The sequence below is a fragment of the Petaurus breviceps genome, unplaced genomic scaffold, assembly GCF_028583685.1.
Source record: "Petaurus breviceps papuanus isolate PSGF00001 unplaced genomic scaffold, PetGlider_PUasm1.0 76, whole genome shotgun sequence".
Classification (NCBI taxonomy): Eukaryota; Metazoa; Chordata; class Mammalia; order Diprotodontia; family Petauridae; genus Petaurus; species Petaurus breviceps.
In genome coordinates, this window is record NW_027186473.1 from 25,453,756 (window position 1) to 25,470,253 (window position 16,498).

At 34.6% G+C, this 16,498-nt stretch overlaps 1 long non-coding RNA gene across 1 annotated transcript; it reads left to right on the forward strand.

The window, feature by feature from the left end:
* The first annotated feature begins 311 nt into the window (after window positions 1-311).
* Window positions 312-5,223, forward strand: LOC138174757 (uncharacterized). The gene is made up of 2 exons (XR_011171813.1): window positions 312-487; window positions 4,295-5,223. It is a non-coding gene; the product is annotated as an uncharacterized lncRNA (long non-coding RNA).
* Window positions 5,224-16,498: the final 11,275 nt, after the last annotated feature.

Genomic DNA, 16,498 nt, shown 5'->3' on the forward strand with positions numbered 1-16,498 from the left:
AACTGTCCCAAGGTTCAGTGGTTTTGTGAATCTGTTTTCAGAGATACTTCTAGGGTCCTATAAGTTTTCAGTTCTGCCAAGGTACTATGATTTAATGAGAGGCATCTATTCCTCTCCCAGCCTGTCTTCTGGTCAGTGAGTGACCACAAGCATTCTTTTCTGCCCTAGAACTGTAATGAGGGTCTCCTCTCTGCTGCTGCTACAAGTTCTGCTATGCTACTGTGTCTCCTCACCCCAGGACTGCCACCTAGGACTGTGATCCAAATCCAAGTATGGAAAAAGCAACAGAGTCCTGCCTCAGTGCTAGCAAAGAAACCCCTGTAATCTCCTGACCAGTTACCATCTGTGGGTTGAGAACTCCAGAAATAACTACTCCCACTGATGCTGCCACTGCTGATTCAGTCACTCCCAAAGCCTACTTCTGGTTTGCTAAGGCCAGGGCTGTGCTGATCTTGCCTGTGCTGGACTGTGCTCTTCTCTCACCCAGGTAATTCAGATCTTTACTACTGACCTTCTAAGTTGTTTTTGTTGTTTGTGGGCTAAGTCTGGAAACCTCTACTGCTGCCAGTGCCCTCAGGCCTGCTCCGGGTTGGCTGGGGCCTAGTCTCTGCTGGTGAGGCCTGTGCTGGACTGTGCTGGACTGTGCTCCTCTCTTGGCTTGGTGAAATAGACCTTTCCTGTCAATTTTCCAGGTTGTCTTCAGCTGGAAATTTGTTTCACTCTGTCTTTTTGTGGGTTCCGCTGCTCTCGAATTTGTTTAGAATGATTTTTTAAAGGTATTTTGATGGGTTTGAGGGAGAGCTCAGGCAAGTCCCTGCCTTTACTCTGCCATCTTGACTCCACCCAGTATTTCTTAGTGAAAATGTCCATAATAGGTTCTCCCAAGACTTTGGAAAGTCAAACTATTTTAAAATATTTTCTTATTTAGAGCTCTATTCATATTGCTAGACATTCAAAATCTTTGAGGTGAACAAATATACTTTTAAAATAGAGGCTTTTCTACCCATTTCATGAGGCAGCCAGTTATTTCCTCCATCTTTAGCATCTTTCCTAAGTAGCCTCTGTTCATATATATTTGATGTTTCAGCATTAATAAATTTTATACTTTATAGTATTTAGACTTCTAAAGCAACTACTTTTTACAACCTGCTTTCCCCCTTGAATAGGTTTGTTTTGATATGGAAACATCAACCTCACTTGCATTTTGGTGAGGGGAAAATACTGAATTTCACAAATAACAATCTAATATTCTATTTCACAGTGGAAGAGATGGGAACAAACATTTATTAAGTACCTACTACATGCCAGGCACTATTTTAAGTGCTTTATAAAATTCATCTCTTTTGATCCTTGTAAAAATTATAGCAGACAGGTATTATTTTTATCCCCATTTTATAGTTGAGGAAACTGAGGCAGGTTAGTTTCTAAGCACTTTACAAATTTTATCTGATTTGATCATTTCAAAAACCCTGGGAAGGTAGAGACCATCATTATCCCCACTTCACAGATGAGGAAACTAAGACAAACCAAGGTTTTGTCTTTTATATAGTCCTACAAGTCTAAGCAACTGAGGTGATATTTGAACTGAGGTTTTCATGGTTCTAGACCTTTACTGCTTTATCCACTGTTCCAACTATTTTGTCATTATTTCAGATATTTAACATGATGTATTGGAAAGAAGAATGTATGAAAAGACAAGATATTTGCATTCTTACCTTTACTCTACTCTTAATTAGCTATATAACCTTGAGAAAATACATTGACCTCTTCCTTATAACATTATTATCAATAAAATAAGGAAGTTATGTAAAGATATGTACAATTCTATAAAGATCGATAACTAATTTCTAGCTCTGAAATATTACAAATATTATGGTTCTATGATGATGTACAGAAGCTAGTATTTATAAGGTCAGTCTTGTATTCCAGAAAATCTAGGTTCAAGCCTTCCTCAGTTATATACTACCAATATAACCATAGACAAGTCCCTGAGCCTTTCAGTAGGGAAAGAATGTGTAAAGCAATGTGCTAAGCATTATATAAATATTATTTCATTGTGTCCCAGGCAATTTTATAAGATTTGTAAGTTATAAGGGAGTTAAATACTTGTTATGGGAATGGGAATTTAAGATCTTCCCTGCCCCTAGTCCCTTTGATAGGCTTAAGTGCACCTGGAACCTATGGTGGGAGGCTTGGTTTTCAGGAATGTTTTTTGATTGGGCAGTGGGTCAAAAGGGTTTTTACATTCTCTGAGCCAGGAGAAGACTATATAAACACTGATGTGAGATTTTGTTTTGGGTTTCACTTTGAGAAGTGTTCTGTGATTTGACCAGATGAGACTCTGGGCAGCAGTTGAGCCCCCTGGCTTTGAAAACCCAGATGTTGCTGCTTACCTCTCTGGTAACTGTGACTTAGGTATGGATGTAATGGTCAGACAGTTGGAGGCCTTTCTGCTGAAATGTTTCTCTGTCTTTCTGTAACTTCTGCTTGTAACCTGTCTGTACACTCTGAAGTTCAGGGTGATGACCTTTTCCCCTGAACTAGGTAAATGATATGTTTGATTGATTAAAGCAAGATTGTTAACCCATTTTGAGTTGCTTTCCTTTAGAAAATCAGATCTAAGAACCTGTGTTGGTAGCCACCCTGGGTATACTGGGGTGCTTACTGCTATAATACTATATCCATGAAAGTAGACTGTCAAACCAATGAAATCTTAAGTCAGTGCTTAAAAGCAAAGCAAAACAAAACACAAAAACAAACAAGAAAGCAAACAACTATGGGTAGTGTTTCTTTAATTCTAGCCAAAATTCATAATAGTGTAGTTAATGTTATCAAATGACAACTTATCTGCAGATATTTAATACATTCAATTATCAAGATGACTGTCATCTAGCATTGCATTTGGCTTTTTTGAATAATGGCATGGCATTTCTATTTTCTCTGATCTTGTTTGGCAGTGATATCTTACAAATGTAATATATACCTTATCTTTTCTTGAGAACAGGGCACAAAGACACAATATTATAACTTGCTTTGCATTTAAAATAGGATGAGATGGATCAGTGTGATTGTATTACTTAGTATTTTCTGTGCTTGCTTCTCTAGCACTTCAGTTTTAAAGAAAATAACAGAATGCTATCAGGGTTTGGTATTCTACTCCTATAAACTATAGAAATCTGCTGACAAATTTTTCTTTCATTCCTTTGAGGATGTTCCTAATGGTAGAAGTAAATCAAGGTCAATTATACCAAATTGTGGCATAAAACATAATAAATAACTGACTTTTGTTACAACACTTTAGCTAAGAATGTCAAGATCCATTGGGAAAAAAAGAACTTCAAAAAGCTAACTGATAGAAGGTTTTGCTGGATTAAAATCATTTTAAAGTGCATATCAAAAGATCCATAGCAAAAATAACAACCTTTCCCCCAGTTTTTGGTTCATATATATTCTATGATTAAAGTTATGTCTATCAGCTATAAAATCATTTGGTTAAAAGCTAAAAAATTTAGCTAATCATCTATATGTTTTATTTATGTGTGGTAACAGCTAATTCATTCATCTTGCATTGCTGGGAAAGAAACTGTTTCACATAAGTGATTTTTCCAAATTAAAAAGCCTACTTCTTTAAGGGTCCAAACTGTTTTTTATTTATTATATCAATCATTTTTCATGATGTTTTTTCTAAAAGGAAAACACTTAGGCTTTTTAATCAAAGTATACTCTTAATGCGTCTTAGTGATTCAGGTTTGATATTATGATTGTCAGTTATCAAAGATCTCTGCCTTCAGGGGCTAATATAAGGCAGAGAAACCCTGATATAAAGGGGAGCATATTTTGACATTACTGTTTATGTTTCTTATATCTGCTTTTATATCTTCTTTATATCTTCTATTCACTTTTCCAGCTCTCAGCTATTACTTCTTGAAATTAAGTTGGCTTTACTGTATATAAAGGTAAATAGGTCACTCAATGGATAGAGCACCAGGCCTGGATTCAGGAAGGTACCTGTTCCTGAGTTCAAATCTGACCTCAGACATTTACTACCTATGTGACCTGGGTTAAGATACTTAATGTTCTTTGCCTCAGTTTTCTCATCTGTAAAATGAGCTACAGAAGGAAATGGCAAACCACTTCAGTATCTTTAACAAGAAAACCTCAAATGGGCTCACGAAGAATTGGACATGACTGAAATAACTGAACAACAAGCAACTGTAACTGTAAATCATTACTGTATTCCATATATAATTTATATATTTCTATTTAGTTTCTATTTATTTATTTCTATTTATAGAAAGTCCTACTCTTATGCATCCTCATAGCATGAAGAGATGAATGAAGGACATTTGAAGATGAATTCTTTGGCCATGGAGACTCATGGAAGAAAGGAAAACACAACATGATACACAGTGCTATACAGCCAACTCCCAGTCTGTTTCTGTAATGACAATGGCAATGTGACAGAAAATAGGGTAGAGGATGTTACAAATCATATCATTGTTTAGACCATCTGTAAACATACATTTAGTTGTTAGTACTAAAAATGTGAGATCCTTGTCTAGTGATATACTATATACAAGATGGCATATTACTGGCAGAACTAAATAGTATCAATCCTGATATTCTTATTATAAATGACATAGATAGAACCAAAAAACCCTCAATAAGGAAACTGATAACTCTTAAAAGAATTTGCTGTTGATAGGAAAATAAGTTCTAAATCAGTTGCTTATGTACAATCTAACTATCCACTCATGAGAACAAAATCCAACTTTCAAACAATACTAGAACTATGAAAATTATATAGCATGCAAATAAAACAAATCTAACTTGACCTATTTATATTATTGAAACCAAAATGTGTGAAATGGCTAGAAGACAACAAAATTGATTGCTATAAAATTATATGCAAGTGATATAAATTAAATATCATAAGGAGGAGATAACATGAACTGAAAATTTGACTCAATAAGAAAACATTTTATCTACTTGTTAAGCAGAAAGTTATGGTAGACAAATACAACATCATTTTAAAGCATGACTTATTTGCAAAATCGTACAGAAAAGGATAGTGAATGGTCTTTAAATCCAATTACACCATCTACCCTGGACATCTCCTTCCCATCCTACATGTCCTACTTGATCAACTTTTCTATGTGAACGGTAACTAAAATAATATTACAATGTCTTCTGAAATAAATGTGTCAATTGACTCCCCAGTGACTCCAGTGAGAATTTATGTGACTTTCTAAACCCAAACACCCTTCCACAGCCTCTTAATTTATGTTGCCTTTTCCTAGAATAAAATAAAAACCTTGAAAGCAGGTGTTATCCTGCTTTTTCATTTATATTCTTTTAATTTAATACAGTGCTTGACACACAGTAAAGTACTTTATAAATACCATTCATTCATTCACTTATTCATATAATTCTCTTTATGGATGTCATTGAAATAAGATAAAATTCATTGCAGAACCCAAGATCCATATTTATCCAAAGAATTTAATCAGATATAGAAAGGAAAAGCTAAGTGAATTTATATCTATTATCTGGCCTATGTTATTTTTTTTTTGCCTTTTTGGAGGGCAATTGGGGTTAAAAAACTTGCCCAAAGTTACACGGCTAGTTTTTTTTGTGGGTGTTACGTGTCTGAGTCCCGAACCAAACTCGGGTCCTACTGACTCCCGGGCTGGCGCTTTACTCACTGTGCCACCTAGCTGCGCAGTCTGGCCTATGTTACTTAAATTGGTAAATAAACTAGGGAAATCTTTCATCTATGTGGATGCACATACAGATATACATATACTTGTTATATATACATGTATAATATGACATAAATATTTATATGTATATCTACTTACTGTATATATTATGTATTTTTATATACATATGCACTATACTTATCTATCTATATACAATTAATATCAATAATATAAGAAATAATTATATATATATATATGTATCGATATATCTGTACCTTGACCAAATATTGCAAATGTGGTTCATAGTTGAACAGGAGGAAGAAAGGAGGATTGATTGCCTTTGGAAAACTACAAAATTATTTTCACGAATCTAAACTTCTTTCTGAAACAAAAGCCCATTTAAATGACGATGTTCTTTAGTGAAGCTGCATGGCTGAAATTCAGAAAATATTATGTCCAAAGAATTGAACTTAATGCTCAGCCAAAGACAGTCGGTAAAAAAATTAATAAATACATACTTTGCTCCAGGCACTGTGAAAAATATTGGGAATACTAATATGAAAATGAAAGACAGTTCCTGCCCAATGAGCTTACAATCTAATAGAGGAAGATAACACAAAAAGAAACTGATCAGGAGGGAGGGGAATATATATGGTGTGGGACAGGATGCAGAAGTCCAGAGGAATATAGGTTGTTAGGAAATGAAGGGATGGCTATCCTGGACATCCTCCTTAAATGGAGATTCTGGGATGAGCTCTCTGCTCACCAATCAAGGGGCCATAGGGTCAGTGAGTATTAATAAGATGTGAATTCCAAGGTTGATGTGATCTTGCAGGATAAAGAGATTTTTTAGGTATAATGGAGAAGTCCTGAGAAGTGCAGCCAGGTCTAAAGAGAAAAGAAGAAATGCATGGTGAGTGTTAACAAGTTATAGCACATAAAATGTCTCTTTAAAGAAATATATGCTAGAACAAGAAAATGAGCCTGTAACTGAAAAAAAAAAGGCAGGAATAAGTGATAGAAATAATGTGGGCTCCCATGGTATTATTTTGATATCAAAACAAAACAAAACAAAACAAACTGAAGCTCTGTAACCCATTGGATGGAGTCTATATGGTTTATGATCATCTTCATTAAAAGCAAAAACATTGATCAAATTATAGATTCATTGGAGTGTTATTGGGTGATGATGGAAATATAGCTTCCCAGTTCTTTCCAGGAATAAAGTACATAAACTTTCCAACATGTATTTTCTTAGCCATCTTTTTTACTTTTGTCTGGACTTACTATTGCATTTTAAATTGGTGAAGTTATTAATATATTACTTCTGGATCAGAAGTTCTAAAATGTTGACTTACTTAGTACCACATAAAGGAAAACATACAGATCAGCATCAAGGCATACTAAAAAGAATGATGAACTCAAATTTGGTAATCCAGGTATAAATTCTTCCTCAGACACTTAATAGCTCTGGGCGAGTCATTTAATCTCTATAAACATCAGTTTCTCATCTGTAAAATGAGAGAGTTGGACTTGATGGCCTCGAAAGGCCCTTCTAGCTCCAAATCTATGATCCTACAAGACTCAGATTCCTCAGATTTTATCCAGAACTTTATTGTCATGTTATGTTACACCTTAAAATTAGAAAATGAGTTAATTGTTTCACTGATATCACACACCCCAAGTAATACAAGTAAACCCATTTCTCCTCTGTAAAATGATTGTAGTTAGATGAAAATACCTCTAAGGTCCTTCCTCAGCTCTGAATTCTAAATCCCATAGTCATGTTAACAAATATTGAGTATCCATGCACCTTAAACTGCTGTGGTCCTGTTATGTTTCTGTGATCTCACTCAAGTGGATTCTCTTTCTAGCAACATAAAACACAACCAAACCATACTTTCTCATGTGTCTTTGCCCTTTAAGAGATCACCCACAGGTGACATATTCAATATAGTGGAGTCCTTCCTCAAGATCTAATAACATTGTAATAAGTATCAATAGAGTCTATCAATAGAGACCATCAGTTATTCTTCACTTTTGTTTTTAATTGGTCACCCTTTATGGTCATAAATTTCTATGATAATATCTTATGACATCTGTGAGCAATTTTTATTAGTAATATGCTACAACTTCCTCATACCCACCATCCATCTTTCATTTCCCTTTAGGTAACCTTCAATGTTAATTATTTGGAGATGAGTATTGAATGTTTTGCAAAAACACCTCTGAAAAAATATTACGGTTAAAAACATAGGTCTTTTTTTTTAAAGAAACTGTGAGTCATTAAAAACATTGCTTTCAGGTATTACCAAAGACAATTCAGCCTGTTTTCTTCCTTATGCTTGACTCTGGTCCAAGTATGTTGATCACTTGAAATGTAAAGCTGAGTGCTTACACTGATGTTCTAGCTCTATGTATTGTCCATTCATTTATAAAACATAGTCTGGACAAGAGATATGTTTCAACCACTTAGTTCTTTGTTTGTATTTTTGGCATGGCAGCTAGCACAAATTTTTGAATCTATATATCTTTCTGTCTATTGATGTATATACAATGTGCATGTAGTTGCATGCAAATACATACATTTGTATATAGTTGTAAATATATACAATAAAAGATAAGCTCCTTTAGTGGAGGAAGTATTTCATTTTTGTCTTTAAATCTTTAGGGCTTAGCATAGTGTCTAGTAAATGCTTATTGTTTGAGTATTCATCTCATTTAAATGACTAAGTAATATTCCAGGATTTATTTCAAAGAGTGCATCATCATCTGTAAATAGGAAGATCTGGAGGATTCACCACCTATAGAGATATTTGTTTTATTTGGATTCTACACTGGACATTCTCCATAATGATAATAAGCATATACCTCCTTTTTAATGCCTTATTTAATACCTAAAATCAAATGGTCATTGAATACAATTATGTCCATTGTTGAAACTTTCAAGGATTCTTGCAGAGTTTGACCTAGAGACACCTAGGTGGGGGAATGACTTCAATATGATTCCCCCTACTAAATAAAAATTTTTAATCTTTATTACAAGTGTGATCTTGCATTCTTTTATGTTTCAGCTAATTGTGGGACTATAAAAATGTGGGCTGCTATGAAAAGCCTGCCTATTCCTTTCTCATCCTTCATCAAAGCTTCCCAAATTAGTAATTGATTACTCTCATAAAGATTTTGGAAAGATAAGAAAATATATGAGCTGTCAGTAAATGATATTTTTAAATCTCCCTTTTTGGTAGAATACCATCCATGATCTTTCTGCCCATCCCCACCACTGCTTTACCCCAGAAATTACATCTTCTTCTTGTTCTGCTATGTTGAGAAACAATTGTTTCATGCCTTTATATGCAAGACTTCTAGCATGGACATATGTGTGTGTGTGTGTGTGTGTGTGTGTGTATAGTTGACCTACTCTAGCTTCTTTTCTCATCTTTATTTTCTTTAGCATTATTTTTTTACATCCCCATGAAGCATATTGGAGGTTGTTATGTAAGAAACTAAATGTAGTGTCTTGACTCTAATTGACGAGAATTTTTTTTTGTTAGAGTAATCTTGACAAAACATTTCTTTTTTCATCGTGTACTCATTTTTTACTTCCTTTCAAATGCTCTTGGGATGATCTTGCTCCATTGGGTATCTTGCCAAGCTTTATGTAAACTTGTTTTTCTCTCCACTGTTTCTTGCTGTTTTACAAGACAATATAGCTCATAAATTTCCCTCCTAATCCTTTATAAGATTTGGCAAAGAGATCAAGTGTTTCTTGGCTAAAGTAATATCCACAAAATTGGTCTTCTTGTCATGTTGATTGGTTAAACTTTCTTAAGCAAATGGTAATAGTATGAAATGCATGTTTTTTAAAACCAATTCTCATATAGTTTTTGTGCACTATAAAAAGATGTATGCTATAATTCATCTTGATCTTTGATTAGAGAAGAAATGTAGTCATCAAATTTATGCAGTCCATGATCAAAGTATGTAATTTAGTCTCTGATCTGCCTTCCCCTGCTTTCTATGCCACTGCACAAACTGTCCCCTTAAGTTCTCTGTATCTTCTTGACTGTGGAGCTCCTTATTCCTTTCAAGATCTAATTCACATGCTGACTCTTTTATGAAGTCTTCCCTGATAGCTTTTCTAAAAGAGATCCATTTCTCTTCAAATCATTTGTAATATTCAATTTGAATCTTTTATGACAATATATTCTCATGTATGCTATAGTTATACATATTTACATTATGTATAAACACATTATTGGGATACATATATAGCATGGTCATACTGCCTAATTAATTTAGGTATTTAATAAATGTGTATTGAAATGTTTGGAATGAATAAATTAGCTATGATCACAAGTATGATCAATCATTAGTCTTTGAAATTTGTCGCTTCTTTAAATTATCAACAAGATTGCTTTTGAAAGTGGAACAATAATGATTTTTCTAGGTAGTTTCAAACAAATACTAAAATGTCCTTGGCTTTGGAACATTTTAGTAATTTAATACATTCACATGACCATACAACCTTCTTACAATTAGTTTCCTTACTAGCATGGTTAAAACTAGGAAGGTGACCTTAAAGATGTAGATCTCATTTTCTCAGAATTCTGCTGATAATTTAAAATAGATGCTCCATGCTGCTAATTCTTAAGATTCACAGTCCGCCAATACTAACTGTCCTTCTCCTTCCACTTCAATGTGTGAAATCAAAAGATTATTATGTGTGTGTGTTTTAATTTCCCAGAGCCTCTGTGGTTTGTTTGCCACTGCCGTGTTTCATTTCCGAAATTTGATTTCTGAAGTTGAACAAAGTATTATGCTGTAAATAGGATCCTGAGAAGAAAATTTAATAAATAGCAAAGGCAATATTACGGACATCCTTTAAAAAGGGAAACCTCATTTCCTTTTTCATAAGCTCATCTTTGATCTGTGAGTTTATGCATATTACCTCAACCCTGTCCAATTTCCCAGTACGAATATTCCTTCAAGATGAAGGTATGTGTGTATACATATACACATATACATGTATATGTATACATATTTACTGAATATTAAAATAGTATGTATATATACAGTTCAATTGCCACACTTAGATATAAGGTATTTGCATGTCAGTATTGGGGGCTTTGAAATAGTAAGGATAAAAGTGATGTCATTAAAGCTACTAGAGGAGTGGCTAGGTGGCGCAGTGAATAGAGCACTGGCCCTAGAGTCAGGAGGACCTGAGTTCAAATTCAGCCTCAGACACTTAATACTTACTAGCTGTGTGACCTTGAACAAGTCACTTAACTCCAATTGCCTTGCCTTCCCACCTCCAAAAAGCCAAAAAAACAAAAAAAGCTACTAGATGATTATCAGAAAGACAGTAGTTAGCCAATTATAGCAACTAAAAAATATTTTCACCAATGTCTCTATTCAAGTGAGTATAAAATGACTCAGGTGTATTATTTCTATGCATAAATAAATCTTTCAATAAGAGTGAAGTCCATGAAAGGGCTCTAGAAGTGAAACACTAAAATAGAGTATATGATATGGGAAAATATGTCTTGTCTGTACTCAAGTCAGAACTCACAGGGCCCTCAGAGTTAATGGAATAATACGCACAGATCTGGAAGGGACCTTAGGTAGTTCAATCCCTTCAATTGACAGATGAAACTGAGGCCCAAAGAGGTTAAATGATTTGTCCAAGTTCTCACAGGTAGAAAATTGCACAGCTGGGAGCTGAATTCCAAAGCTTCCTGGGACTCCATACTTAGCACTATTTCCACTTATCAAACTCCCAATGGGGAAGTAATATTCATGGAGATTAAATTACTTGTCTACAGTCACAAAGGTAATAAACAATAAAGCAGAGATTTGAAACCAGGCCCTGTGATTCTACATACAGAGCCCTTTCCACAGTACCATTCTTCCTAAACATGCAATCTCCACTCTTTCCTGTATAATTAAGAAGATTCAGTCTATTTTTAGAACCCCTGACTCTATTATTGTTGTATTTGTTGCTATTATTATCATTATTAAGGACTAGGTCTCCCTATCTCACCCACTCTGGAAATATAGAGTCTACTCTTGGACCTTGTCCCACTCTGATTGGTCTAGGACCTTTGACTGGCCCATTTCCAATGAGGTCTATTTTGCCCCTCCTTAAGCATCCTGGTGATTCCCACTCCCAGGGCTCATCAGGTTAATTTTAAACTTAGTTCAAACACCTCATTGCCTTAGATCACTGCAACTCAGAACTCTAGAGATCAAGAGATCTGCCAGTCTCTGTTTCCAGGTACCAGGAAAAATGGGTGTGGACTACCAAATCTTACTTTTTATTATGTTTAATCAACATTAAATCATTGCTATTCGAAGTTCTGTAGTATACTCACACTTACTTGCCATTTTCAAAAAATTAAATGGAGAGAATTTCCAGTGCTGTGAGCACTTCTTTCAATTTGTATCTGAGAAAAGCTTGTGACCATATCACTGTAATTGAGCACAGGAAACAATACCAGTACTTGAAAGATAAAGAATAAAACATAATACTTAAATATGATAATATGACATCTCTGTGTAATGTTTTCTAAGAAGTTATATTTGTGAGTTTGGAATTATTATTTTTTATTAATATAACAGAATTTGCTAGGAAACATTAATGGATTAGTTATGGAGTGAGACAGAAATGCCAAGGTAGAATTACATTTCAGTCAAAATATCCACTTACCTGGAAATAGTAGCAATGGTTAGAGCCCTGTAGGAGAAAATCTAAAATAATTTCAGATGCTCAAGCAATCTTGAACATCTTCTACAGATAAATCTAATTAAATAGTAGGAACTGACAGGGATAGTTTTTACTGGGGAGTCTTTTTTGAAATACTGTTCTTGTTTTCATCTTGAATATACAGATGCCTTGCTAATGGGATGACTTTGCTCACTGAAAACTCTTCAACTCAAATCCCCTCTGATGGTGTTGCTGCTTGTTTTTCAGAGTAAATGTGAAAAGAGGAAGGGGAGGGCAAAATGGTTCATGTTCAGAATTAACACAGCAAGAAAAGTCTCCAAAGAAGATGGATAACTGCTGTCTATAATTCTTTAAAGAAGGTGCTATTGAATCTTTGTTATGAGATTGTAAGTCCCTCTTACAGTAAAGATAGTGGAGCAAAATGGAAAATGGTTACTGGTGTCATTACAAGACCAAGACAAAATTTGGAGACCAATGATAATTATTGGGCCAGTGCAAAGAAATTACAGGGAAATTTTGACTTACGTCCTAAAATTTAGAGCTGTCTAAAAGTGAAATGAGTTGTACCTGACTCATGCAAAGCAAATAGCAGAAGAGATGGTGAACTCTCAAACATTTCCTAAGTTGGGGAGGGAAAAAAGCAATCACCTTTTATTGTTTAGAAAATGTTGAATTGACTCTATCAGGCATTGTGTAAAATTCAGAGGTCATCTTAAATAGCAAAAGGGCCTATGACCTCTGTTTTAGAGTGGAATGATGGATTTACTTGTCTATAAGACTAAAATTTTAAAAAGAAATTGGTTTAATAATTATTGCTGTTATTATTACTATTTTGTTGACTTTTTATTTCTGTTAGTTTCACAGGTAACATATTTCAAATTTTAGATCCTAGTACTCATTTTAATTTTTATATATGTATATATGCATATATGTGTGTATATATGCATATGCATATATGTGTGTGTGTATATAAATGTTTATATATAAAGTGAGATAGACAGAAACAGTAACACACAGACAAGTCAGGGATCTTCGCTTCTCTTAGACTGAAATGGCAGCAACCATTTTCATAGCCAGATTCCACTGCTGACCTACAAGAACCTTTGACCTGTTATGTTTCTCATCTGAGCTGTTTGCTTCTCCTCAAGCAGTCAGGTAGCCCCCTGCTTTGGGGAGTTCAACATTTTGACTATGGCTTAAGTGAAGATACACTATAGTTTTAGTGAATATGTTTTAGGAAAGAAGGAAAACAGTTAACTTCTTAACTTTATTATTTTATTAACTTCTTTATTATTATTATTATTATTTATTATTACTTTATTAACTTCTTATTTTCTTCCAGGTACTGTGCTAAGTGATTTACAAATATCCCATTTCATCTTCACAATAATAGGAGCTATTATGACATTCATTTTACAATTTAGGAAACTTAGGCAAAAGGAGGTTAAGTGACATTCCTAGGGGCCCACAACTAGTAAGTATCTAAAGTTGGATTTGAACTCGTTTTCCTGATTCCCTACCCAGCTCTCTATTCACTGTTCAATTAACTGACTCTCAGGCACTACTATAGCTCAGAACTCCTGAGTGTGAGTGATCTGCCAGCCTTAGCCAACCCAAGCAGTAAGGACTAAAGGTATGTTGCATCATACCTCTATTATCTGATTTTTGTTGTTCAGGTAATATGCTATTTCCTTATTTTTTGTCATAGGATCCCTTTAAATAAATTTGGTCATCAAAAGAAACTACATGATAAACTAAAGAATCAGGATACCCGGTCTCATATATATATATACCATCCCCCCATGCATATTTTCCTTACTTCCATCAGTCTTTTCCACATTTAATATATTCTAAAAATCAATTTTGTGCCCTTGAGAGCTACCAATATCAGAACTCTGAAAACTTAACTCCTTTATTGGCTTACTCTGGTGAATAATGTTTTACCGTTAGTAAATAACATTGAACAAGCCACTTAAGTGCATTGTGCCTCTCTACTGTCTTCTTTTGAATGAAGGTGCTAATGGTTATTCCCTATTTAGTTCACATAGCCAATAGACGGAAGTATTTGAGTTAAAAATAGTACAAAATTTGTAAAGCATTTAAAGTTGCTTGGAAATAGGAGTGATATGAATATGAACATTCTGATTATAATTCTTTAAATCTGTACCTCTTCTTTGCTCTTCTTTATGCCCCCTCCCACTCTTTGAAGCATGTTCAGCATGCAATCCAGGAGGGCCCCTTAAGGTCTACTACAGGTCTGATTATAAGCTTGAATGATCCCCAGCCCCTACTTTTGTGCAGGCACAGATATCCCTTGATTTCTTTTCCTATTGGCCTGGATGACTTAAGTATCTATACCATGTGGTGACAAAAAGTCTTTTAATTGATGGCTGGGCTGGAATTCCATGGAAATCTCTCTTATCTGTCTTTCAGCGTGTATGTGTATGTATGTGTATATACTGCCTTCCATTTGCGCCCTCTTTCCTTTGACAAAAAACCTTGTGAAGTTTCTAAAGGCATCTAGGGTCTTCTTTCCTTGGGGATGAGAGAGAGAATCAGGGTAACAGAGATTAGAACAGTTTTGGTGACAACTTCAATAAAAACAGACTGATTGAAAGTGAGTCTTCTGCAGAGAGAGTCTATGAAGGTGAAATTTATAAAGAAATTGCTTGCAAATAGTCCAAACAGGCCTTCCAACTAATTATCATAGTATTGATGTTATTATATTCTGTTTTAATTATTCTATGACTATTGTTTAGTTTTCTATTAGCCACTTCCCTACTGAGGAGGCAGGTAAGCCCAGAGTAATGAAGACAGGGCAAACTACGAGTGCAACTAAAGGACAAGGATTAGAACAATGTGTCAGCCCTCATGGTCTAAGTTAAGTAGTTCCTGGTTAATCACTCTGCTAGACATTAAAAAATGTTAATCTCATATAATAGCCTTTCTACATCTATTGTTTATAAGGTCAGATTCTCTTAGAATTGCATATATATCACTGGTAAGAAAGAAAACCATGCTTTAATATGAATACTTCCTGTGAATGATTTCAATATCTGTTTTCATGCCAGGAATATATTATTCCCTCTCTCTTCCCACCTATTTCCCTCTATTGGCAGCTTCTTCCTTGAAAGCCCAGCTCAACATCTCATATTGGTTTTGAAATCTTCTCTACTACCCTTTTATCCCAATCCCAGCTAGCATCCATGGATCTAGAAGTGGTCCCTCTCATGAATTTTCATTTTATTATTTTTTAAAACTTCCTTCTACATTTAATCAGTTTTTTAGCATGTGTTTATTAAATTTATTTGTCCTCATGTCTTCCATTCCATAGACTATAAGCACAATGAGGATGGGTACTCTATTGTATTTATCTTCGTCATACATATGAGATCCTCTTCTAACACGCTCTTCTGATGACTCATTATGATATAAAAAGCATCCTGGATTCCCAAAGGCTGTAATAGCAGAGCAAAACACTGGCAGGGTCTACCAAAATGAAAAGGCTGAGAATACAGACTCTGTTAGGACAAACTCATTACCAGGTGGCCTGTGGGAGATGAATGTTTTTGTCCATAGTAATTTACAAAGACAATCTTCTAAGGATGTCAGTCTATGCTGGTTGAAGGTGTACCTTTGACAGTGAAATCACAGAGCCTGGAAACATTAACAACAATAATCTTAATTGTGTCTTAATTATCTAAATAATGTCTTAATAGTGTCTTAATAATCTTAATTATCACAGTGTCACGCACACACTAGACGCTTAAAAATACTGATTTCTTTAAATGATTACAGTGAAAACTCTACCAAGAATTTCTCATATGCTGATTTTCTTTTCTGCTTTTGGTGCTAGACAGTTCTATGGTTACACAGACATGGTCACACACAAAGTAAAAGAATCCTAAAAGTCTAAGTGGTATAAAATGGAAAATCCTGGATATATGGTTGGGTAGTATCTCAAAAGCTCAACTGTAAATTGGAAATTTATACCATTTTTCAAGATAGGCCATTCCACTTTTTTTTTTTAAGCAATCGGGGTTAAGTAACTTGCTCAAGGTTACAT